Source organism: Equus caballus, chromosome 3, assembly GCF_041296265.1.
Source record: "Equus caballus isolate H_3958 breed thoroughbred chromosome 3, TB-T2T, whole genome shotgun sequence".
NCBI classification, from domain to species: Eukaryota; Metazoa; Chordata; class Mammalia; order Perissodactyla; family Equidae; genus Equus; species Equus caballus.
Window position 1 is genome coordinate 3294917 of NC_091686.1, and position 10101 is coordinate 3305017.

The 10101-nt window shown below is 45.8% G+C and overlaps 1 long non-coding RNA gene across 1 annotated transcript; it reads right to left on the bottom strand.

The window, feature by feature from the left end:
• Positions 1-5430: 5430 nt before the first annotated feature.
• Positions 5431-8740, bottom strand: LOC111772744 (uncharacterized). Its single transcript, XR_011436832.1, has 3 exons — positions 8495-8740; positions 7558-7815; positions 5431-6116 (listed from the first exon to the last, which is right to left on the bottom strand). It is a non-coding gene; the product is annotated as an uncharacterized lncRNA (long non-coding RNA).
• Between the last annotated feature and the right edge of the window lie 1361 nt (positions 8741-10101).

Below are 10101 nucleotides of genomic sequence, written 5' to 3' on the forward strand. Positions count from 1 at the left end.
GGAGAGCAGCTAGGGGTCAATGTGGACTTCAGGGGGAGATGGTGGTGACTTGGACTAGCGTGGGAGCTGTGGGGTGGGTGCAGTGGGATAAGGTGAGAGTCATTTAGGAGAAGAATTTAGGAGGGGTTAGAGATACCATGAATGCCCCAGGAGGAGATGCTGAGCAGAAAGGTGGAGGCATGTGTCCGGGGCTCAGAGGAGAGACTGAGTCTGAAAAGAGACTTTTGGTCTAGAGATGTCTTTGGAACCTCAGCAGTGAATGAGACCACCCAGGAAGAGAGAGCAGTGACCAGAGAAGATGGAGACTTGAGGACCTTCAATATCTAGGAGGTCAGTGGAGGACGAGGAAGCAGGAGACAGAGAGGAGCGCTGGAGGCAGGAAGGCGGCCAGGAGAGTGGGGCATCCTGGGAGGATGCCCAGTACCAGAGCTGGCTGAGGGCAGCAGCGGGCTGAGGGCATGTGGAGGAGGGAGCTGGGCCAGGCTGCAGGGAATCTCCAAGCCCTGCAAGGGTCTATTCAGGGCTGGGAAAGGGTGGACCAGACAAGCAGAATCATGCAGGCAAGGACACCAAGGTGGGGATGCTGGCAGAGTGGGAGGGTATGATGAGAAAGAGAAGATGAGGCAAGATTGCCAAGGCTTTCAACACCAGGCTATGGAGCGTAAAGTGGGATAAACCAGATAAAACGTCCTCCTCAGACATGGCTGGGCGTTTCCCAGGAGCCCAGGGCTGCAGTAGACACTCAGCAGCTCACACATGATGCTGTGGGCTTGGGCACATGGTCCTATATGGCTCCTTGGAACTCTGCTCTGGGGATGGGGCCCAGGCTCCCATTCCCTTCACGGAAAGTCACTGTGTGCTGTGGCTGTGGGCTTGTACTGTGTCACTCAGAGCCCTAAGGTCCCTTTGTCCTGGCTTCGCAAAAACCAGCTGTGAGACCTGGGCCTGTCTCTTCCTGTCTGTTTAGGGCCATGGAAGGACTAGGCTGGTTGCTTTCAGATGCTATTGGTTGTGGGGAAGTACTTCCAATGTTCTGTCTGTGTCTGATATATGATAAAAGTTTTATTTAAAATATATGTATGTATTTTAGATTTCTCTTGATTCAGTTATTTAGTTTTAAACTTACTTATTGCCTAAGTAATATGTGTTCATTACTGATAAATTTGAAAATACAGACAGGCATAGGGAAGAAATTTTAAATTGCTTAAAATCCCACCACTTTCTGTAACATTTTGGAATATGTCATTCAGATATTTTCCAATTTATTTTCAGATTAGAGATTGGTAGTGATTTTCATTTCCTTGCCTCATATATCAGAGATACACTGTATATTCCTTTATTGTGTATTCTAGAGCCCCGCTACTCAAAGTGTGGTTTGTGGGCTGGCTGCAGCAGCAGCGCCTGAGAGCTTGGCAGGAAGGCAGAATCTCAGCCCCATCCCAGACTGTAGGATCAGAACTTTTACTACGCTCCCTGAGCCATGCATATATACGTATTAAAGTTTGAGAAGCACCCTTTTAGAACATTAACTTATACCTAGACTTTATTTTCTTGGACAAGAAAACAGGAAACTCTCTCTAATGTTAGAACAATGAGACACCAAAAGGAGAACTTTGACAAAGCTAGACCCACTCATGTGTTCATGTTTTTACTCAAAATCTCAACAGAAGGATGCAAAAGATCTGAGGGACTTTTTTACTTATCCCAATTATTTAAAAAAATTTAATTATAAAAACCCTGTGATAATCCTCCATAATGCAATTATATATTATTACATATATATTTTGTACAACCAATTTTTTAGGGCAGTTTTCGGTTCACAGAAAAATGACAGGAATGTACAGAGATTTCCCATATACTCCCTGCTCCCACACATGCATAGCATCTCCGATTATCAGCACCCCCCACCAGAGTGCTACATTTGTTACAGTTGATGAACCAACCTTGACACATCATTATCACCCAAAGTCCACAGTTTATATTAGGATTCACTCTTGGTGTTGCACATTCTATGGGTTTTGACAAGCATATAATGACATGCATCCACCATCGTGGTATCATACAGAATAGATTTACTGCCCTAAAAATCCTCTGTGCTCTGCCTATTCCACTCTCCTTCTGCCCCCACCCCCAACCTCGGGCAACCACTGATCTTTTTACTGTCTCCATAGTTCTGCTTTTTCTAGAACGTCACATGATTGGACTCATACAGTATGAAACCTTTTCAGATTGGCTTATTTCACTTAGTAATATGCATTTAAGATTCCTCCATATCTTTTCATGGCTGGGTAGCTCCGTTCTTTTTAGCACTGAATAATATTCCATTGTCTGGATGTACCACAGTTTCTTTATCCACTCACCTACTGAAGGACATCTTGGTTGCTTCCAAGGTTTGGCAATTACAAATAAAGTTGCTATAAACATCTGTGTGCAAGTTTTTGTGTGGACATAAGTTTTCAATTCCTTTGGGTAAATACCAAGGAGCATGATTGCTGGATCAAATGCTACGAGTATGTTTAGCTTTGTAAGAAGCTGCCAAACTGCCTTCCAAAGTGGCTGTCACATTTTGCATTCCCACCAGCAATGAATGAGTGTTCCCCTTGCTCCATGTTCTCATCAGCATTTGGTGTTTTCAGAGTTCTGGATTTTGGCCATTCTAATAGGTGTGTGGTGGTCTCATTGCAGTTTTAATTTGCATTTCACTGATGTCATATGACATGGAGCATCATTTCATAAGCTTATTTGTATATCTTCTTTGGTGAGGTGTCTGTTAAGGTCTTTGGCCCATTTTTTAATTGAGTTGTTTGTTTTCTTATTGTTGAGTTTTAAGAATTTTGTGAATATTTTGGATAACAGTCCTTTATCAGGTTATGTCTTTTGCAAATATTTTCTCCCAGTCTGTAGTTTGTCTTCTCATTCTCTTGACTGTCTTTCAGAGAGCACAAGTTTCTAATTTTAATGAAGTCCAGCTTATCACTTACTTCTTTTATGGCTTTGTGTGCCTTTTGTGTTGCATCTAAAAAGTCATTTCCATACCCAAGGTCAAGTGGGTTTTCTCTTGTGTTATCTTCTTCGACTTTTATAGTTTTGCATTTTTACATTTGGGTCTGTGATCCATGTTGACTTAATTTTTGTGAAGGGTGTATAGTCTGCGTCCTGGTTCATTTTCTTAACATGTGGATGTCCAGTTGTTGAAATGACTGTCTTTTCTCCATTATATTGCCTTTGCTCTTTTGTCAAAGAGCAGTTGACTGTATTTCCATGGATGTATTTCTGGGCTGTCTATTCTGCTCCACTGATCTATTTGTTTGTTCTTTTGCCAGTACGACACTATCTTGATTACTGTAGCTTTATTGTAAGCCTTGAAGTTGAGTAGTGTCAGTCCTCCAACTTTGTTCTCCTTCAGTATTGTGTTGGCTGTTCTGGGTCTTCTGCCTCTGCATATAAACTTTAGAATTAGTTTGCCAATAACCACAATATGACTTGCTGGGGTTTTGATTGAGACTGCATTGAATCTATAGATTAAGTCAGGAGCAACTGACATCTTGACAATGGTGAATCTTCCTATCCGTGAACATGAAATCTCTCTCCATTTATTTAGTTCTTCTTTGATTTCTTTCATGAGACCTTTACAGTTTTTCTCATATAGGTCTTGTACATATTTTGTTAGAGTTATACTTAAGTATTTCACTTGTTTGGGTGCTAATCTAAATGGTACTGTGTTTTTAATTTCAAATTCTACTGGTTCATTGCTTGTATCTATGAAAATGATTAGCTTTTGTATATTAACTTTGTGTCCTGCAACCTTGCTATAATCACTTATTTGTTCCAATTTTTTTGTCCATTCTTTCAGATTTTCTACACAGACAATCATGTAATCTGTGAACAAAGACAATTTCTTCCTTACCAATCTATATTTTCTTTTCTTGTCTTATTGCATCAGCTAGAACTTCCAGTATAATGTTGAAAAGGAGTGGTGAGAAGTGACATTCTTGCCTTCTACTTGATCTTAGAGGGAAAGCTTCGAGTTTCTCACCATTAGGTATGCTGTTAGCTGTAGGGTTTTTTGTAGATATTCCTTATCAAGATGAGGAAGTTCCCCTCTACTCCTAGTTTACTGAGAATTTTTATCATGAATGAGTGTTGGATTTTGTCAAATGACTTATCTGCATTTATTGATATGATCATATTACTTTTCTTCTTTAGCTTGTTGATGTGATTGATTATATTAAGTGATTTTCAAATGTTGAACCAGTCTTGCATACCTGGGATAAATCCCACCTGGTTGTAGAGTATAAGTCTTTTATACAATATTGGATTCTATTTGTTAATATTTTGTTGAGGATTTTATATCTATACTTGTGAGAGATACTAGTCTATAGTTTTCTTTTCTTGTAATGTCTTTGTCTGGTTTTGGTATTGGGGTAATGCTGGCCTCATAGAATGGGTTAGGAAGTAATCCCTCTGCTTCTAGCCTCTGAAATAGATTGCAGGGAATGTATACAATTTCTTCCTTAAATGTCTGATAGATTTCACCAGTGACCCCCATCTGGGCCTGGTGCTTTACATTTTGGAAGGTTATTAATTATTATTATTATTGGTGAGGAAGATTGTCCCTGAGCTAACATCCATTCTCAGTCTTCCTCTTTTTGCTTGAGGAAGAGTATCCCTGAGCTAACATCTGTGCCAATCTTCCTCTATTTTATATGTGGGACACTGCCACAGCATGGCTTGATGAGCGGTGTATAGGTCTGCGCCCGGGATCTGAACCCATGAACCCCAGGCTGCCAAAGTGGACCACGCAAATTTAACCAGTACGCCACTGGGCTGGCCCCTGAAGGTTATTAATTATTGATTCAGTTTCTTTAATAGATATGGGCATATTCAGATGGTCTCTTTCTTTCTGTGTGAGTTTGGCAAATTGTGTCTTTTGAGGAATTGGTCCATTGCATCTAGGTTATCAAATCTGTGGACATAGAGTCATTCATAATATTCTTTTATTATCCTTTAATGTCCAGAGGATCTGTAGAGATGTCCCCTTTCATGTCTGATATTAGTAATTTGTGTCCTCTCTCTTTTTTTCTTAGCCTTGCCAGGGGCTTATCAATTTTACTGATCTCTTCAAAGAACCAGCTTTTGGTTTCATTGATTTTCTCTATTAATTTCCTATATAACCAATTTTTATGCCTTGGAAACAAATACATTAAAATTTGGGTCTTCATTGATTATAAAAAGTAAATGTTATAACTTCTAACTTAAAAGGTAAAATACATTTGCACTAGCAAGATACTGCTTTTATTTCTTATACACAGGAGCTCTGCTTAAGACTTCATTTGAAACAAGAAGTTGCTAAAAATCTTTGAAAAGCACTCAATGATGTGATCTCCAGGGGCTCTTCCATGGCTGTGTGATTCAGTGGATAAAACACTATTGTGATCACATGTTTTTATTTTTTAAAATCCATCTTTTAGTAAACCATAAAGCCACACAAATTAGTCAAGTTTGGATGTGCTGTTGGATAAAGTCATCTGGAACACAATACAGGGTGAGAGCACTGGACTAGAAATCAGGATGTCTGGTCTTCATGCTCGTATTGCTCAGCCTCCATGTGACAGTCCGAATGCTTTTGTTTGGTGGTGTCAGAAACCCACCTCTAATGAGGTTGAGCTTCAGGTATGGCTACATCCAGGAGCTCAAATGATGTCACAAAATTCAGGCTTTCTCTATCTCTTGGCTCTGCTTCCTCAGCACTGGTTCTATTCTCAGACAGGTTGTAACAGCCTCTAGGCTCACATCCTTGTAGATCCCACTTCAGAGAAGAGAGAATGCTCCATTCCCCAGTGGTCCACCAAAAAGTCATGGAGTTATCTGATTGAACCAATTTAGATAGTGTGTCCACTCTGAACCAGTGACTATGAAGGGGTGATGGTGGTGGGGTGACCGTGACGGTGGTAGAACTCAATGACAAGTCAAATCCAGATAACAAGGGTACTCCTGGAGCTTAGATGGGAGTCTGGTGCCACCTCAACCATGTGGCCTAAGTTGAGATACCAAAGAAAAATTAGGGTGCTGTTACCACAGGATTGGAGAATGGATGCTGGACAGGCAAAGCAATTCTGTAAAAACAAAAACAAAACAGTTTCTAAGCTCAGTCTCTACGTGCCTTGAGGGGACTACCGCTGTGAGAGCTCGGTGTGAGGAGGGTGTGACCGACAGGGGGACCAGCACCTGTTCTGAGATGGACAGAGCCCAGAGGCACGTTGCTGTGCCAACTCGGCTGGCAGGCAATACCTGGTTGAATAGAAACACGTGGTATTTAACAAACACAACAGGCTTCACAACACGTGAACTCTTGCCCTCACGAGGCTGGTCACCAACAAAGGGCTGGCAGAGAGACTCCGACTAATGACATTCTGATGGGCTTGGTTGACGCTTGCCCTGCTTATCCGAGAGGGAAATGTGCCTGTTTCCCTGGGGAAACGCGACCAGGGAGGCGCTTCTGCCTCTCTCCCCTGTGATCTTGTCTCTCAGAGGCCAGCAGGGATCAGACTGGAACTGCTGACATCGTCAGCCCCGGGGGAAAATCTGTGAGGCCCAGCCAGATCTATTGATGCCAAATTTGACCACGTCATTGAGTTATTCACACTTGAAACTGCTGATGGTTCACTGTAATTGTTGTTGAAACCTCCATGGAGGTGATTGGGAAGGCACTCTTTGATGAATGGCCATCTCTTTCTAGTTTCTGAGGCAGAAAAAGGAAAAAAAAAAGTTTTCCCTTTATTCAGGAGAAAAAGGCTTGACTGGGGCGTGCTGCCTTCTCCTTCATTTCTGCCTGTTCAGCTTTCCCTTGGGGTAAAATTGCCTCCTCAGCCTTCCCAGGTGCCCCTCCCAGGAGGAAACAGCCCCCTCGTCCGTGTACCCTTGACCCTGACTTACCAAGAGCCGCCATGCCTCCCAGCTTCCACTCTGCCCCGTTCTCAGTCCACTCTCCCTGTAACAGCCTGGGTGACCATCACAGACGTAGATCAACTGGTCTCTACCATTGCCCTGTTCACGCCCCTTCGGTGGCCTCCCGTCACGCTCAGATAAAACCTAAGCTCTTCTGGGCCTAAAAGGCTCTGTGTGACGTGGCTCTGGGCCCTCCTCTCTGACCCCATCTGTGTCTCGATCCACTTTGACTCATTATACCCCAAACATAATTTCCCTGATTTTAGTCCCTTGAACATGCTGCACTCTTCTATCATGCATCGCCTTCACACATGCTGCTCCCTTATTCTGGAATGCTGTTCCCACACTCTTTGTACGGCAGGCTCCTTCTCGTCTTTCACCACCTCAGAAAGGTGACCTCCTGCTTCAATGAGTCCCCTTTTCACTCCTTTCATAGCGCTCCGTGCTGCTCCTGCTTCCTTTAAACACATGACATGTGCAGTGGCATGTTTGTTTATTATCTGTCTCCCCCTTAGACTGAGAGCTTCATGAGCGCAGGAGCTCTGTTGGTTTGTATGTCGTGTTCACTGCTGTACCCCCTGCACCTGGCACTCAGTGCGGACGTCATACCTTTTTGTTGCCTGGAAGAGGAGAGAGTTGACATTCTGTCTCCTGGTAGGCAGGGCTTCCTTCTGTGTTCGTCCTTCTGCCTGTGGCTGATTTCTCCTCCCAAGAGGGGAGTGGGGTGGGGGACTGCGGCACGCTTATCCCGGTCTCCCTCAAAGCACTTAGTGTGGTGTTTGGCCTGCAGTGGGAGCCCCAGGGGTTGCTGAATGAACTCACGTTGCACGTGCTCTCCTCTCCCCCCAGCTGCGTGGCCAGCTGCTCCTGGAGGAGGGCAGAGAGCGACCTACAGGGCGGGGCTGCAGAGTTGCCAAGCCGTGGCAAGATCTAAACTCTCTTTCACTGGTGCTATGAGGTTCCTGAGATTCCAGTACAGCAGGGCCGGGGCACGCTCCAAGACTCATCTTCCCAGGGGCGGCACACCTGGATGAGGCACCGCCTGAACTGGGCCTAGGGGGCTCCCTCGGGGGCAGGGAGGGTGGGGGATGCAGGGACAGCCCTGGAGCCCCCAGGCTCTCACTTCAACAGGCATTCATTCAGCAAATAGTTGATTGTGTTAGGGTCTGTGGGGGCCCCTGACCTCAGAAGGCTCAGAGTTTAGTAGACCAGAACCATGACTTGCCCCTTTCTAGCTCTATGATCTTGGATCTATTACTTAACTTCTCCAAAGCCTCGGTTTCATCCTCTGTAAAACGGGGTAATAAGTGTACCAACCTCATTGGTGGTAATTCAGTGAGTTGACGCACAGAAAGTGCTTAGGGCAGGGGAGGCTCAATAGGGGTTGGCAGTATGATCTGCTGTGCTGGGCAGCGACAAGAGTCACCCGTAGCCCCGACCGCCGCCTGCTTCCCCTTGTCTCTAGGCAAGGCTGCCCTCTGGTGGTAATCATGCGGAATGCCACCGGCCTCAGCCCCTGCCTGCTCGGCCCCCATCCCGCACGCACCATTCCAGTCTCGGTCTTTCCTTGCCTGGTCTACCATATTTCCTGGACCTTCCCATTTTGCTAGGTTCCCAAGGCTGCCCTTCCTGGTCAACAGGGTTCTCTTCTCAGTCGTCCCAGAGCTAAGGGACCAGTCAGGAGAGAGGCAGAGGGAAGCCTCGGTGTTCACGGGTTCTCATCCAGCACCAAGCTGCTTCTTTCTCTCAGAACAGCACCCCACTTCCGTCTGGAGACTCCTCTCCCCGCCACGACGCGGGCCCGCCCATGAGTGCGTCACAGCTGCCAGGGCCAGTGATTGGCATAGCCTGGGCATGTGACTGGGGCCTGGCCAATGAGAGCATCACAGCCCCTGGCTTAGTGATTGGTGTAGGGCTGGGCATGTGGCTGAGACTTGAATTTTGGCGGGAGGTTTTGGTTGAAAGGGTCCTCTGTGTCCATAGGTACAGCAGGCCAGAGTGTCAGGGAGTCAGTGGCACCAAGGAGCAGCTGGGCCTGGGACTAGGGTGGGGCGAGTAAGGTGTCCAGTGTACAAGATGTAAGGAGTCCTGGTCCCAGCCCTGGGGCAGCCCTCAGCCAATGGCTGATGGGGGCTGGTGGATAAATGCCTCAGTTCCCTTTGGGGTGCACTCTCTCCCCTGTCTCTCCCACCTCCCCCGTGAGATTAGGCTCTGACACCCACAGAGTTATCTGCTTCATTCCCTCCTCCGGCTCACTTCCCATTCCCCACCAGAGTTTCCTGTGATCACTTCCCAATAAACCGCTCGTACTCAAATCCTTGTCTCAGGGTCTGCTTCTGGGGGAGCCCAAACCAAGACACTGGGACTCCTCCTGCTAGCTGTGGTTAAGGGATGTTGCAGTACCAGGAACTGTCAGCTGCCATCTTACCAGCCGTGACGGGCAAACCCTCCAAGAAAGGAGCTGACACAGAGGAGAGTAGAACTGAGAGATGGCAAGTGATGTGATTTTACCGAAGTTTTGCTATAAGGATCATATACAGCAGTTCAGACACGATGAAATTCTCTGTTAGATCTCTCTGTGCGCCTGTATTTTTTATCCTACAGCCAGCCACCTCCCCTCTTCTCCTCTGCCCTCTCCAAAAATCCTGTTGTCTGGAAGTATTCACCTCTGTCTCTCCCAGCTTCTGCACCCACTCAACAAGAGTGGTCTCCTTTGAGATCCACCTTTCTGGAAGTTGTTCAGATGTACTCAGGGAATTGTAAAGAAAAAGTAGAAAGGAGTGAGTGTATGCTGGTATGATGGGATGTGGTGTGCGTGTGTGGTATGTGTGCATGTGTGTATGCGTGTCTGTGCTTCATGTTGTATGCTCCAAGTTCAGGAGATATGGTAAAGCCTTGTCTACTGGGAACTCACGTGGGAACCCAAAACCTGGACCGGCGGCCTCCTCCTCCTTGCTCATCTCTTTCTGTCTCTCAGAAACTTTGTGTCTCTCTTATCTCTGATGTTCTCAGTCATCTGTCTCTTTCTCCTCATCTCTGCCTCCTTCCTCTGCTTTTTGCGGACCAACGTGATCATCAATCTGCACGTCCTGACAGCCTGAGCTCAGTTCAAATTCTCCACAAAGAATCGGACAGGCTCTGTTCAACTGCCAA